Consider the following 17307-nt stretch of genomic DNA (forward strand, 5'->3'; position numbering starts at 1 on the left):
AACATGCAAACACTATTTTGACGTTTCTACTACTTGGAATGGCGCTATTCGAGCTCTCGTAATTGTTAAGTACAAAAGTCACTCTAGTTTAGGATAAATAAATTAACGAGAGTTTCTTCATTATTCTCACGGGTCGGAACAACGCTTTGTCTACCTCCGAAGCGCTGTAATAAAGCCGCAATACTTCGCTCATTTTCTTACGGGACGGGATCAGCTTTTCTGAAGCAGCGTTTCATGCTTCGCGCGTCGAGTTGCGCTCGACAATTACTATATCCTTATTTTTCGACGTGTATCCAGTTTTATACCCGACTCGGGAGACAAATTTTAAGTTTATCTATAGAACACAAATCGTGTAAGACGTCGGGGAGACGTCGCTGCATTTTAAAGTGAGCAAGCAGAGTATTTATGGATATTAATGCGAAACCGCTGGGGTTTAGTAGGCACACCCAATGCAATCACAACCCTCCGCAATCCAAGTATTGACATGAACACTACGTTTTATGACGTAAGTCAGTAAAACGAGTAGTACGAGTAAACCTAAATTCAACATTATTTACGAGCTCATTATCCGTAATGTGAGAACGTGAGAGCTCATCATCCTCTGTAGAAAATTACCTGGATTGCCAGACGGTCAATTTCGGTTTTACGAGACCGAGAATCTCTGCGTTCGCTGCAGCATCGCGCAAGCGACGACTATATCTCAAAGGACTTCACTTGGACTTTCGCTCTTCTGGATCACTTCACATTATCTTCTCTCGCGCATTAGTTTCATTTACCTTGGACAGTCGTAATATCTGCCAAGTATCACCTGTCTAAGAGACGTCGTGTTTTCCGGGCGCGCGTTTTGCACGCCAGTTTAGTAAATAAATTCACAAAACTGGAGAAAGGGGAGGGATGAGAAATCGAAGAGATAGGGCGGCAGCACGTAACGCACAATGCGTAAGAAAATGAACCGACCAAAGCCTTTATTTCCTTCCATGAAATAAGAGATTCCGATTGCTTGATTTTCTTATGCCTCGTGCGTTATGCAAGAATCTGTGCGACTGCATGCCTGTATGTCGGAGACCGAGACTGGCCACGCTCATGCCGATTCTGTTATGCGATCGCGAACGAAGTCGCGGATAAATACACCTAGTCATCGACTTTCGTGAACGCCGTTAGTAGCTTTTTGCAAGGTTTTTGTCTAGCGATAGCCTCTCTCTCGTCGCTGGTCTGTACAAATTTCGCCCAGCGATTCTCTCTGTGTTCTTGCGACCTCGAGACGAGAGTTTTGAAAAGAATATAAAATATCTATCGCGAAGGAAAAAGATGCAGTGATGTTGCCAGTCGCACTCCGATACAATCGTTTCTGTTTAGAAGGACAGGGAGAGTCTCTTCTTTCCGGTCGTCTTGTTGTTCCTCGCCGTTAATTAACTTTTAACCGATGCAATGCAAAGATTTATCTATATATTGGTGTATCCATATATGTTATTGGTGTAAATAGTATTGAGCATCAAATTTCGTAGATCCGTAAACGAAAAAAATTAGAAATACAATTTAACAATAACATGATGAATTTTTTTTAAATACTTGCAAATAGGATTTTATAAGTTAATGTCGGTTAAGGATCAATTAAATATGATGATAAGTTGAATCCGCGAGAGTCTTGATTCCTAGTGATTATTGAAGCTATCTTGGGTCTGCAATCCCACACTTCCTTGTGATTCGCACGATGGTGACGGGATCGATTAAGCAGCATTATCTATAACGACTACAATAAATGTGCAATATATACATGTAACAAGCATGAATTTATAGTGGTATTTCTGTATTCTATATCTCTAGGATTTATCTACGATTAGATTTTAGCTTTGTACGTTAATTTATTTGGCAGTATTTTTCAACGGAATCTCTGCCGAAGAAAGAAAACAAATGTCCGAATTTTCAGAATTTTAATTTTGGAAAATTTGGAAAGTCCAAATGTGGCCAACAATCTTTTTGTTTCTAAAACAAAATTGTGCAGTAGGGGAAAAGAGAATCTGATTATCGAGTGGGTGGAATCGCATGATAGAAATTTTTTTCTCTCGATAGGTATGGATTTTAACATAAGATTATGGACGTACCACTGTACTTATTCATCGCGATATATACTGTCCAATGCCAGCCAACAGCCGCGGGATTGTAAATCGTATCGCGTTCTTTCGACCTGTGACCTAAAAGGATCTGTCGACTTCTTAACTCGCTCGATATTAATCATTACGCTTCAAGGGATTTAAAGTCCGAGTCCTCTTTCCGAAGGACGAAGGAAAATCGAAAAGCGAATGCGCTAACGATCGAATTAAATGGCCGATGACTTCGTAAGATAGATCGCGAGCGCGCTTACGAGGGATCAATAAAAGTAACTTTGTCGATATCAATTCGCACATATTTTTCGATCGTATTCTAATCTAGACAGAAGTTCGAAAACGAAATATCGCTCTACCTAGTTGGTTCTTCTTCTAAAGAAAATGAGAGAAAACAAAGAGAAAAAAAAAAAAGACATTCTTTTAAAAAGACGCGATGTACTTTCGTGTATTTTGACGCACTGCGTTGAGAAAACGTGAGAAACTGGAAAGTGCTTTGTGATAATACAGTCGATCTTGACTACTACTGATTAAATTCCCGCTAATCTCATTCTTACGAACATTATCGACGCTCGACTCGCTGTCAATCTCGACGTGTTAAATGTAGGGATTATAGTGAGCTTCAAGTGTTCTCGTTCATTTGGAGCGACGTCGATGTGATCGCGAATTATTCAAGTTACGATTTGAGAGACGTTTGATACCCGGTATCGAGTCTGGTTGTTCGATATCTGGGAGGGAAACGGTCGCCAAGAATATTTCTCTCTCGTGCAAAATGAGAGAATTTTGCGCGCGTCAGGCAAAGCCATACAACAAAAATGTTAAAATGGTATTATAATGGTATTATACAAAATGGTATAATAATGATATTTGACGGGGCTAGCTCTCTCGAATCTTTCTTTTCTGAATTTTTTACGTCCTTCATTTCATCTATACGGATCATCATTATCATCGATAGGATGTTCGAATGATGAATTAATAATCTCGAGATATTCTTAAAAGAAGTCTATGTACTAGTCAATTTTTTGAATGATTAAATACGTATTCAGTCAAACAGAAATTATCAATAGTTATAAATTCGTTCATATTTTTTTTTATTTTGTACATACAAAATTTTAATATTTGTATTAAACTACTGCTAATATTGCTTGAACAAAGACTATGAGAAAGATAAAAAATATTAACTTTATGAGAATATAAATACTAATTAAACTGATAATAATAATTAAACGAATTATACTAAAACAGCATTACAGATAACAAATATTTTATCAGGATAGGATTGATGTATCCGGTTCAGAATAAGCAAAGTCGCGATATATCTGATCGTCAGAAGCGCGTTTGCAGCGTACAAGTCATATTGCTGAACCTGCCGATGTTATTTACGGATCGGAATTTTATACGGGTCTTCAAAATACTAGACCGTTCTATCCTCGCGTAGATTCCGAGAGTCTGTACATGACATCGTGAACGGAAGAGTTATTACGGCGAAAAATTAGTTCTCTCGCTCGAAGGAATTTCGAGCTGCTTTTCACTCGAATTCACGGAGCGCCTCGCACGTATCCCCGTGAATGACGGTGAAAGCTCTCTTGCTCTCGACGAACACGTCGCTCTGAATTTCCCCGGTCGACTGAGCCCTCTCGAGTGTACAGGGTCAACAAAGGTTAACCGTAGACTAGTCGCGGAAAATAACGCGACTGAGTCAAACGCGCCACAAAAGCAAGCACGAGCAAACAGAGCTGCGATTGCAATTTGAGAAAGGCAAAGATCGAGTTTCGTTCGGAACGTAAATGCGACGACGATGAGACTCGCATTTTTTTTCTCACGTTAGTACGAAATTTTTTTGCAACTGGTGCAAATCCGAATGGTCAATGAACAGCGCGAATTAAATTCCAGACTCTAACAATCGTTAATCGGCATCGCGAGGGCTTTATGGCGAACGATAATGGACGGAGAACACTCGACTACGAGGGCACGCAGCACGTAGGAAAGTATGATAAGAAAAAGAAAGAAAAACGTAAAAAAAAAAAAAAGAAAGATAACGAAGAACAAAAAGAAATTTGCGGAGCTTGAGAACGGACGAGCGGACGCATTCAATCCGTGACTTTTTTAATGTGTAAAAGCTATTTAAGTAACGATAAGGTTAACACTTAGGCGCTAAGTTACTAATCTCGTAATGGTAAACTAAAGTGGCGAGTATTTTTAATAATAACTCTTCTAAACGAGAGACACCTAACGAACATAATCAAACGTCCTTTATGTATAAGTTATGAATACTTTGCCTTAATATTTTTATCCGTATGAGAAGAATAGAGAGAGAATGGAAGAGAGAGAGAGAGAGAGAGAGAGAGAGAGAGTGAGAGAGAAAGAGAGAAGTCGAGATGTTGCGAAAAGAAAGTCCATTTGCATTTGCTGACCACATGATTGCATTCACAGAGAAACAAATTCTTAGGGAATAGCAGGAATTAATTGTGGCCCCTTCTCTTTTCAAGTTTTCCTTTCATATCCTTTCCCGTTTACGAAACTGGAAAAAAAAAAGACAAACGCACACATACACATAGAAACATGTATGCGTGCATATGTATTACACGTAATGCAATCGTGAGATTTCGCGCAGCAAACTCGTCCCTCGCGCGATCTTTCAAATAGGATATTAGATCGACGAAGTGGCCTTAAGACCCCGAACATAATAATGCCCCCCTCCCTCCCCCCCCCCGCTATATGACTCTTCTTCTTCGTGAAATTCCGTTTAGTATTCTTCATCGTTGAGCGTATCATAAAATACATCGATGATGTTGATCTCGTCGTTTTTATCCGTTTTCAAGATAGTGCCTCTTGCTTTCTTTACCATCTCGCCTGAAAAACGCGCAGTTCTGCGACATTTTTCAATACTGTCGCGTTTCGTATCGTTGAAATGCTTTCTTTATCTCTCTCGTGGGAGATAAGATCGCGAAATAAGTTTGATGCAATCTGGGAGACGATTCTCTTCTTACATAATAGATACAGAACAGGTTGGCAATTGTGATATCGCTTTGTACGATTAAGTAACTTTTTTTTTTTTTTTCCAACCCTTTGCACTCGAGAAGTCAGTCGGGCGTGTCGAAGCTCTCATGGCTTGTACAACAATTGCGAAAGATTATACAATATGTGATCGAGCGGTCCCGCGCCAAGATGAGAAATACAAAATGCGGACAAGGATTATCAAATGCTCAAAGGATATACGCTTTTTTTCGACTAAATCCGACACTCTCTGTAAACGAATATCCTCTCGCGGCGCAAAGTGGGATGTATGACGTGGGATATAATATGATCGCTAGCCGCTACGAGTAGTAACGAATCGATTGACGAGTGAGCTCTTGGGTACTAGACTCGGCTATATATCATCCTCTCACGACTGAAATTTTACTTTCCCAAGTAAAACCGCGTAGTTCAGGTTCGCCGCGCGCGAAGTACATTTAATACGCGATAGCGCACACGTAGATATAGTTCGAGGGATGTACGTCGCAGCGCCTATACATCCGCGTTTGACGACTAAGCTTCCTCACTTAAGGAATAGAGAAATTATCGTAAGTACTATCGTAGGTGACAGACCTTCGTTTCTCGTATTACGTTTTTCTCGCTGTCGTGTAATCGATGTAGGGTATCGAACGATTAACATTAATCGCGTACGTCGTCTTTGGATTAGCGCCTTTCGCCGCGACGCGAAGAACAAGTCTATATATCCAGGTTGAAGGGAAAAGAAAAATGAGGAGGAAGTCTATAAAAAAAAAAAAAGAGCGTCGGCGTTTATGAACTGAGTCAGTAGGAGGTGACGTAACGCACTAGTGTTCTTTCCGCTCTGAAACGAATCTGTGAAACGCCAACATCCCTATGCTCTAGACAAGTACTTTTCAAATGTGACAATGTAACCGTATATACTATATATATATGATTTTATTATTAAGTATAAGTAAATGAATTTAAACAAAAATTTATATATTATATATCTATATATATATACGCAGATATCAATAATATAAAATTATATTTAACCGGCGGTACTATATAATATATAAATATATATATATATAATAATAAAAACACATGGATGAATATATGAATATATAGATATATATTATTATTGTCGTCATTATCGTCGTCGTCGTCGTCGTCGTCGTCGTCGTCGTCGTCGTCATTATCATCATCAGTGTCATTATCATACATTTTATCGTTATTATTATTATTATTATGATTATTATTATTATTATGATTATTATTATTATTATTATTATGATTATTATTATTTTTATTGCTATCAAGCGAGCATTATTGTGAGTATAACATTATGCCAATTATACACACGAACGTGAGTATTAAATAAAGCTAGTAAAGAAAAGCACCATATATAAGACATAATACACGTACGCATTAATGACGGTCTACACATACATATAATGAAACATACACATGGACATGCATATGTAATACTGTGTTGTGAACATTACATTACTTTTTCGTTTGTAGTTAATTAGAGTTTTAAGTTCCGTATATGATTTAAATTAATTCGATGCAGATACTCGTGCAGAAAAATGGATGAGTAAATAGCAAAGAAAAGGGTATTCTGTAACACGTTTCGTGTACGTGTACGACTGTGCTGTGGGTGTATGCGTGTTGTGTGTACGTGTGTGTGTGATGTGTGTATGAGAGAGAGAGAGAGAGAGAGGGGGGGGGAGGGTAGACGGGGGAGTGAGAACGAAATAGAGAGACAGAGTTAATAAGTTACACGAACATGTGTAAGATAATTGATTGATCGAAAACGGAAAAGGAAAACAAAGAATACTGCGAAAGAACGGACGAGATCATCGTAATTTTTTTTTAAATTTTTAGAGGCTTGATTTTGTCATGTGTGTCAGTTGCACCAAAACTTACGTTTTTTTTATATCAATGTACTGATTAATCAAAATAATTATTTATTGATTGCCATTGACTTAATTAAATATTTAATGAGATCGCTGATTTTAATCGAATTCTCCAATCTGACAATTAATCATGGCAGGATTGGGGGGGGGGGAAATAATTGGTTATTAATATATGACACTCTTCAAGAGACATTTAATAGTTATGTATTTTAGTCATTAGCGACAGATAAATGTATTATTGTCTTCGGCATAGTTTATTTAAATTTCTTTTAATATATACATATATATTTTATTATATATTATATAAATATTAAATATATAGATCGAGATGTACGTCGATTTTAAAACTGTATAACTTATGTTTAATCCATACGTTTTAACCAATTTTACGCGTAATCAATGTTTTCTTTTATAGATAGATATTTGAGAGATTTTGTGGTTTGTATAATTTATAATTGCGGTGTGTAATGGGTTTTTTTAATTTGCGACATAAATTTATTTAAATATTGTATTTATATATAAAAATACGTAGATCGCGAAACTACTGGGCATTCTTCGACATTTTCGCTATCAATTATGATTTCATTTTGTCCTTATCGATTGCCATAGAAGCACGTTATTATGTTGATAGAGCGGGGAAGGGAGGGGATAAAATTAATGAACAGTGTGCCAATATATACTCGAAGTTAATTATTACGGTCGGTCAACACGGTCGGTAGCGAGTAATTTACGGAAAGATTGAAGACGTGGGACTTTAGAGAGTAAAACGATCAACGTTCAGGCGATCAATTGATCCATTTAATTTCGTAAAATGCCTCCGCTGTAACCGCCTATATATTCCATGTTTATCCTTTTCTGTTTCTCTTTCTTTCATCATCTGAGAGAAAAGCACACGAAGCCTCCGTACCTAAGTGTAACCAAGCGTACCTAGTGTTAACGTGTACTAATATATTATAATGGCTATATTCATACGATTATCGTCTGCACCAGTTTATCATTGCTCTTATTATTATTATTATTAATTATTATTATTAATTATTATTATTATTTTTATTGTTATTATTATTATATCGAAAAATAAAAAAAACGATTACAACCAGGAAAATGAAGTACAGACTTGCAGTGGATATTTAATCTTCCTTAACCAATCGAGAAGATTGTACTATCAACGGCGATAAGACGGATCATCCTTCGTGGTGTCTCTAGATATATTTCAGGGATAAACATGATAGATTCAATTGCGTGCTTAAATCTGGATGGTACTGTAGATTCTCCGCGTGAGATCCGAAAAACATATTCGGGTTAACCAAACGACAATGAATTAAAAAAGAAAACGGAATCATTGTTTATATTTTTTATATATGTATATATTTTATATTTATTTATTTACATGACAGCTTAGTTGTTATATTGATTCCAATAGATTTGATTAACTGTGAAACAACGATTGCAAAAGTTTGTATTTTTTGATTATGAATAAAAACTTGAATTTCAGGATAGAACTTAAATAGGAAAAAAATTACTCAGGCGTCGCCTCTCGTGCTAGAGATACAAAATAAACATCAGGTAAGATTTATACTCTTATAACTTTGTAGATATTAATTATCTTCTCTTAAAGTAATAATTGATGATTAATTCTATATGCTTAATTAATTTTTGAAGTTTGAATGACACAATGTTAATCTTTATAAATATCCGAAATTTTATACATACATTAGTATTATTTAAATTATTAAAATTACTTAGAAATGTGATTTTTGCTCCAAAAGGATTAGTGCAATTTTTTTTTAATTGATTGAAGGATGAAATTAATTCGTGAATTTTGGAACACAAAGTATAATAAATAAAATGATGAATTTTTAATAATAGGATTTTAAGTAATCTTTATTTTATTATGGCGATTATGTCTTTATTAGATTAAATTTTGTATTGTTTTTACATTACAAAAATTATTTCTCCTACTTTTTCTGTATTATGTATTTTAAATCATACTAGATTATTTTCTTAATTATGTTTCGAATATTTCCTTTTAACTAATCTTATTTAATTGATAATTGCTTAAAGACATCGTTCGACATGCGGGACTTGAAAAATTAAATCTTTATACAAGAAAAGAAATATCTCGAGGGAAATAAGCCTATCATGATATCGTTAAAGGTAAAACGACACGTCTGATATATCTGATCAAAAAATTGCGACTATCGACGATGCGAAATTCTTGGTCTAAAATATGTCGATTTTGCGCAATTAATTTTATTTAAGAGCAGCATAATGAAATTTAAATGCACATCAGATTAGATCAAAATTTCTTAAGGCATTTACTTATTTTTGGCTATAGAATCAGAAAAGAGTTTACTCGTGATTGTTGTCAAATTTATATCCCCAATACATATTAATATTAAATATAAGATAAGAGATTAAGAATAAAATTAAGATAAGATTTGAAGTCTATAACTTAGGAACAATTTATATATATATATATATTTAGGCGGGAACATATGAAACATATATATTTGCACGCGTAATGAATCCGAATTTTTGCGGTAACCGAGTTTTTGCGAATCCATACAAGGTGTACCTAGTCTCCATATTTTCTTAGAGAAAAGTCGACTGCTTGTAACATTTAATTTCTTTAATACGACAAATTGATCTGTTACTAATTGTAAGATTTATTAGGAAGTGGGTTAGAAAACAACTTCTGTCTATTTAAAAGATTAATTCGGCAAACTGAATTTTCGATGGCAGACAACATCTTATCTAGTGATAAATTATCAGGCTAGTTATATAAATCTGATCTTTAAAATATTTACGACAAAGAGAATTTAGATTTTACTTCTTGATTTGAACAGACATTGAAGATTCGCGTCGTGCATATTCAGCTCGAGACTGATTAAGTGGTTTCACGATGCGAAACGGATCCTCGTCTGTGACTTCTTTCATATGCATTATATAGGTATGTTAATGAATGAAACGCGGAATGTGCTTGCATACGCAGCACGTTGCGTGCTGACGCGTGTCCGTGTCACAGTATCCTCCCAGGGGAGTTGTAGAAACGAAAATATGAAAGTGCGATGACCGTTGCAGAATTCCGAGGTGGGATCAGGCGATCTGCGGTTCGACGTATACCCGATAGGCGCGCATATATCGTACGCACATATACCGATACATGTACAAATGTAAGCATTGCATGATCTTAAGTGTCTCTGTATTAAATGTCTTCGCTGTGTAATTCTTAGAGCGTTAAGAATAATCGATATAATTGAGCAGCAGTAATCTCCTACCTCGATAACGTATTGAAGGATGGTATGAGATGCTGAAAAAGTATTGCACATAAGATAATGCGTTATCGCACTGAAATAACGTAACAATAGACGGTGGTTAAAAGGGGTTAATTAAGAGAGTTAATTAATTAGGGGTTATTTATTGAATAAATGGGGCAATATATTGATTTAGCGACGATAAAATTAATAATTATAAAGTTAATAAAATATATTAGCTACGTATTAAGGGGCTATAAAAAATTTGCTCACACACACACACACACACACATTGGCAAAATTGATTTTATTATTGAGAAATCATTACGTTGTCCCTTTTATTCTTAAGAAATATAGCCTTTTGGTATGAAGCAAATCGAGAGGAAAGGGTAGAAGAAGAATGTGGGGATGAATCGTGTTCTTCGTAGCATGTATGTGATTAACTTGTGCCACTTGTACCATAAAGGGAGACCTTATCGAAATACCGATATCACAATGACGTTTGTGAAAATTCCACAATTAGATTAGAAACGAATGAGCAGAATTAAAAAAAGAAAGAAAAGAAAACAAGAGATATCGCTGAATATCAGGGTGAGAAATCTTTTAAATGAAGAAAATAGCATCTTAAAGTGTATACCGACATATATTTATAACAGGAATTATTAGCAGCTTTTGATACATCTCATTAATTATTTATTGATAAAATACCCAGCATTAGCTTATTATATTTTGTGCTTGATAATAATTTTACTCATTATTAATTTGATTTAATTACAATTTGGATTGTGTCTTCACGATCTTATAACGATCTTGGAATGTTTATCAATTACCTAATAATTGTCAAATTGAATCAGTTGTTATTTCATCTATTAGTCATCCGACGAAACAAACGGCATTATTTTGCCAGAAAACTTTAGAAAGTTTCAATGAAATGAGAAAGAGTTCTTTATTATTTTTTATTTATTAGATACAGTAGCAGAAATGCGGTGGAAATTAATTTAAATTTGAAAGAAAAAAATTAGCGTGGATGGGAGGGAGGGATAAATCCGTTGTCAGAAATGATCTGTTCCGTCACTAATACCGAGTGCGAAGTCCTTTAGTTTTCTAAACGACAATATCTACAATTAACACACACACACACACACACACATACACACATACACACGTTTGCTGCCGAAGAAGCAGAAAAAAGGGCCGTGCGAAATTTTTACGGGATAGTGTAACGGGACAACGATATTGCGCAACGTGGCTGTTTATCTTCTTCTGGAAATCGAAAGTAGCGAAAGTGATGTTGCAAGAAAACAAGAGCGTCAGATGCTGCACACGATCTTCCCTCCTAATCGGCATTAGCGTCGCTCGCCATTCGCCATTCGCTATTTACTATTTTTTACTTCAGTCGAAATTGCACCAGACAGAGGGTATACTTCATATTAAATTATGAAATCGGATTTAATTTTTTTTTTTTTTCTTTATCTATTCGGTTCGAAACTGCGCAATGAAACTAAAAGAAGCCGCGTGATTTTTTATTCGTAACAGCGTGATATTAAAATAAGTGTCATCGAGTTGCCAAGTTGAAGTTGAAACGCACCGAGCAACATCGATCTTGTCTTGTTAATACTTTAAAATTATACGTGAGTTAAATTTGATAGGGAAGATAGGGAAGACGAGAACGAGTTCTCAGTTTAAATTCAAAACGTAGGCAACCGTTTTGTGTTCGTGAGTGTTTTTTGCTAGATCGTACAATGTAAGAACAGCGTTCGCTCGACGGAATAATACGGCAGATTGTCGCTTTAGAGAAGATTTAATCTGGGGTTGCGATGTGATTAACAACGCGCGAAGGCTTTTGCATTTTTGATTACGCGAGAGAATGTATCTCCGAGGCATTTCTTAGACCCCTTGAAAGATTAATCGTATTAGGGAACAATTTTTGGAGGTGGGACATCGCGTCGGATTGTTTGTTCATGGCGATTTTGTGATTAATCGTTATCTCTCTCGTGCAGAAATTACAAAACATGCATTTCGCAAAGAAACAATGATGTTCTCGCGCGAGCTTATTACGCGCATAGGAGAGGATTTGGACGTAACATTAATCTAACTTTTAAGTCTACGCTCTCGCGCATAGGATAAAGCTAGTGAGAAGAAACGAGGATGCTTAATCGTTGACTGATAAAGCAAAGAAAAAGTCACGCGGATCTGGTATGGTGCATTGCTATATGCTATATCTTCCCTGTATTAAAAAAAAATGCGAGCAAAAGATTAGGCATGTATTTTTTAAAAATCTTCTTAACCAGGGAAATAAGAAAGCAGTGATAAAAAAAAGAAAATAGCGACGTTCCCGCTGTTAGTTAAGGGCACGATGAATTTTGTAATCAAATTGCAGATCGATGACGTACACAACTCTACCATACCAGCTTGGTTACTCTTTAGGAAAACGTATTAACTCAGTCACACTTTTGATATTTATTTATCTCTAAATATACATGTATTACGTTACGCTGTATTTTTTACGGTATCATCCTCTTAAAAAAAAAAACCTCGTATCTTCGATGCCCACTGTAATTATAGGACGAAGATACATAAATTGAAGAATTATTACGTGTTGGATGTTATTGCGAAATTATTGGCTGAATATGTACATTTCTAAAAGGACTTTCTTCCGCTGGCTGACGCGTGCGTGGCCTACAGCAACACAAAAAGACACAAGACTTACGAAACAATTTCATAAAGAGTACATGCAAAGTAAATATAAGTAAAGTTTTACGCATATATCTTTCTTAGCGGGCGATCTGTGCTTACGGCTAATGGTGATTGAAAATATTTCACCCCAACCCTCTTTTCACCGCGGCGCGGCGGTTCACATTCGGAGATACAACTGAGAGATAAACGAGAGCTTTCAGACGATGAAGCGCCCGATGAGGAAGTCGACGCGCGATGAAAGTGGCTCGCTTGAAAAGCCATACAATTCATTATCAGCTTGGAAATAAATGAACGTCGATTTTTTTAGGGGGATCGTTCTGTTTCTCGATGAAACGGCCATGTAGATTAAAAAGGGGAGGTAAACGGAAAGAGAAAGAAAAAAATGGAATACGCGGCGGCCAGCCAACGTGGAGAGATAGAGACATCGCGCGGCACGTGCCAATAATAAGAAACGACACAAAGAAAAATATACGCGTATGTGAAAAACTTAGGGTATATACGAATAAGTGTTCCTTCGACTCAGCGTGTCCAATCCGGGAAGAAAAAGAGAGAAAATGGAAAAAAAAAAAATAAATAAAAAGTATCGTCGCGAGAGACGAAGTAATTAAGGATTAATCGTAACGCGACGCGTTTTCACGTACGGAACGGATACGTGGAATCGCATGAAAAAAAGTTCGGTGATAGTCGTGTGCTTATCGTATTAAGCTACCGATATTTAATTCGTTAAATACGCGCAAACACTATTATCGTATAAGCAGCTATTTATTGGATAACGTTAAGTAAATCGAGATAAGCGTATTCTAAATAAGCGATTATCGTCCGTCGTGTATCGATGGATGACGACTTAACGGGAAGACGAGAGGAACGCCCGTTGCAAGGGCATTATCGCCAAGGGAGGAAACGAAAGTGAAAAGCCGGAAAGGGTCAGTCATTTTCGTATGAACCTCTCCGTGATTAGATTCGATGCGTATCGGTGGGCAAGTCCGACCGCTAACAGGCTGTTCCGGAATTCGCCGTTCAGGATCGAGGAAGATGCGATTTCTCGCGAGCGTCGACGGTGATCGATAATAAAAATTCCTGATCACGCGAAATCTGCGTTTGCAGAGAAGATCTGGATCTGACGAAACGCTTGAATCTCAGTCTCGCGACCGTCGAGAGCTTCGCGAAATAACTTCGTACAAAAGTACTTTTGTTCGAGTTTGATTATGCGTATTCCCTATAAAATCTCTTCTCACTTTTCCTTGATAGTGGCCTCCAAAGGTCCCTTTGCGCTTCTGCACGTTTGTTATTTAATGAATAATGTAACGTGCATTTAAGTAATTGGAGCTATGTGATTCTCACTTGATATCATTTGAAATATGTTAATACGTATGAAAACGGGCCGCGATAATTTTTTTCTATGAGAATTGTTTCGTTACATCGATTCTCTTTACATGTAATAATCCACGAGCCGAAGTTAAAATCATTTCGTCAATTGATGTTCGCTCAGCTCGAAAAGAGGGCAAAGAATGCTGTCATGCCAACGCGATCCTTTCGGAAATGAATAGAGTAAGATTCATTGGCTTTACAAAAGCCACCTTCGGTTAAAGAGATCGATCTGTTCATAATTAATTAACTATCTCATTTATATATATATATATAAGAAAATAAGTACCTGTAAAAAGTAAGAAGTAAATCAGTCGTAGAGTTCATTTTATTATACTTATTAGTAATGAATCATATAAACTGATATTAAACAAATATTTACATTAGAGAGTAATCGACGTTATAAAGTATCTCTATGTAAAAGCACAAGCATACATCATCGAATGATAAGAGGGAGATTATGAGCAGATCGAGAATTATCATTCTTCCAGAACTGCGTTGGGTCTCTCATTTGGATGCAGCCGAATTACAAGTGCAATCGTTACCTCGACGCATTTACAAAAAAAGAAAAGAACTGATAAGCCAAGCAACTATCAAAAAAAAAGACAAAAGATTAATTAATAATTAAAAGCATTAACAGATTGTAGAAACATTGTCGTTTTTTATTAGCACCGACCGTCGCTGTATTTCGATCGATTGTAACGCTATGATCGCGACGATGTAGATTTCCGCGGCGATTACAAACAGGGTGTAAAAGAAAATTCCAAGTTCGATCGGCAGTAAGGGAGAGTAATTTGCGACGCGACAGGGCGGATCGCGACGCGGATTTACTCCGTGAAAGCTCGCGTGACAAATGTTATTTTCCACTTTCGACTTTGCATTTCGCGTTACGCGAGAAAGCACAGCCGAGTGTACATTTGCACGGAGATATTATTTTTAAATTGGTACAGTTCTCTTCGTTTCGGACGATGAGACTTTTAGCCGAAGAAGCGGCGAAAGTTTCGTAGGTAGGGAGCTTTCAAATCAAAGTTCTTATTAAAAAGGCCTACTAAGTCTATTCTTGTACTTTTGAATTTTTGTTGTTTCCCCCCCCCCTCGAAGTTTTTGATCGAGTATTATCATTCCAAAACTGGAGGCTGTGCCGCTGTCGAAAAAATGCTTTCACGTAGACATTTTGTCTCTTATTATGCTCTTCGTATACGAAGATGCGAAATGTGCCATTTTTATTTTTTCGACATATTTCAATTATCATTCAGCCGTGTGTCTTATATCCGCCGAGTTTTCCCCATAACATATCAATGAAAGTTTTCGGTCGACGGCTATAACGCTCGACGAGCAAGCGGCGGTCGCGTGAGTCGTGCAAAAAAGGAAAAAAAAGAAGAAATAAAAAAAAAACGAAAGCGACCGCGAGTCGCTATGGCGATGACGAATTTTAGTATCGAATAAAAATAGAGGTGGAAGGAATGACGAGGTTCGATCTTCTCGTATGTTCCGCTTGTATTGTCAAGTATAATAAAAAAAAAAAAAACCTATAACGCGCCTACTCTTTCCAAGTGTTTCTTCGGGTTCAGCAAAGTAGAACTCGCAACGAAAGTTACGTCTTCGTCCTGAAAGTCTCGCTGCCCGCGATTCTTATTTTAATCTCTCTTTTCTCCTTTTCTATTGTTCACACATACACACATCACGATAGAATAATACCCTAAAGTAAAGTCCTATTCCGTGCGCATCGTAACTGCTCGCAGTGTACGAGCTATAGACTTAATCCTTGCACTTGGACATCGGTGTTAGGTGAATAATATTTTGTATTGTTGTAATCTAGTTACTACGCTCGAGTAACTCAACGAGTATGTTATAGATGCATACTGACTTGTGAAATCTCGGCGAGTGCTCTCGTATGATTCGATGAGATTGTAAAAGATTGTAGCGCAATTCTGAATTCCAGAACTGGATATATTGTCAGACGCCCTTAATTCATGTATATATATTCTAAATAGGATTACATTTTATTTTCCTTTCTTTTTCTATATTCTAAATAAAACTATTTTTTATTTTCTTTTTATGTCTTTCACTTTTTTTTTAAAAACTAAAGTGTCAATATTGACGAATCTTATGTCTCGAAATATTTTCTAATAACTTCTCGATGTTTGAAATATGACTCTCGGAAAACATTGCAGCAATGTTTATTTAAAATATATTTTTATAATATTTTAACTAGTTCCGGAATTGAGAATGATATCCGACAAAGAATTCGAGAATCTCGCATCTTCTCGATCCTTTGTTCATGCGTACTTCCCCGAAGTTGTTCTGACGACGGGAAAACACGGACTGAATTTTAAAAGGAAAGAAATTAAGTGAAAAAAATTCTGCGAAAAAATGAGAAAGAGAGAAAAAGAGCACTCAAAGGATTTTAACATCCATTCACGTAAGTAGTAGTTAATAAAGCGTCGGGGTGAAGAGTATTTTTTCTAGGAATGTTAGTGGACCAGGCAGAGCAGGAACATTAATATCGTAAAACCGCGGCGAATTTCATAATTTATAAATTGCAGGAAAATCCAAAAAAAAAAAGAATGCAAAACCGAAGCTGTAAGTGACGAAGAAAAATTATGCGTACGGAAAAAAAACGTCGGCCATCGACTAAGAGGAGAGCAGTGGAACTTGTGAGGAAGTCAAATGAAACTTGAATGATAGTATAAATGCGGAGTTTGCGTAGATAGTAAAAACTTTTTTTAGACGTCCTGGAGAGAGGAAGAAAAAGTCAGTAAAAATGAGAGAGAGAGAGAGAGAGAGAGAGAGAGAGAGAGAGAGAGTGTGTGTGTGTATGTGCTAAATGAAAAAAGGGAGAGAAATAGAGTGAGGAAGAGAAAAAAAAGAGCGAAAAAGAGTGTACATAAGAATGAAAGTAAAAGGTCAAAAAAAAAAGATGTAAGCAGTATATGAAATGAGGGGTAAAGAATGAAGAGAATGAAGAGAGAATGAAGAGAAGTTGAGAAA

General features: G+C 36.4%; 1 protein-coding gene across 6 annotated transcripts in view; it reads left to right on the top strand.

Annotated features, from left to right (window-relative positions):
- Positions 1–16884, top strand: part of gw (trinucleotide repeat containing adaptor protein gawky) — a 65608-nt gene extending 48724 nt beyond the window's left edge. For all 6 annotated transcript variants that reach the window (XM_087414713.1, XM_087414707.1, XM_087414712.1 and 3 more), the window contains exon 16: positions 1–16884. This exon is cut by the window's left edge and continues 15177 nt beyond it. The gene's annotated coding sequence lies outside the window, so the exon portion shown is untranslated.
- Positions 16885–17307: the final 423 nt, after the last annotated feature.

The sequence above is a fragment of the Acromyrmex echinatior genome, chromosome 16 (genome assembly GCF_024713525.1).
Source record: "Acromyrmex echinatior isolate Ae372 chromosome 16, ASM2471352v2, whole genome shotgun sequence".
Lineage (NCBI taxonomy): Eukaryota > Metazoa > Arthropoda > Insecta > Hymenoptera > Formicidae > Acromyrmex > Acromyrmex echinatior.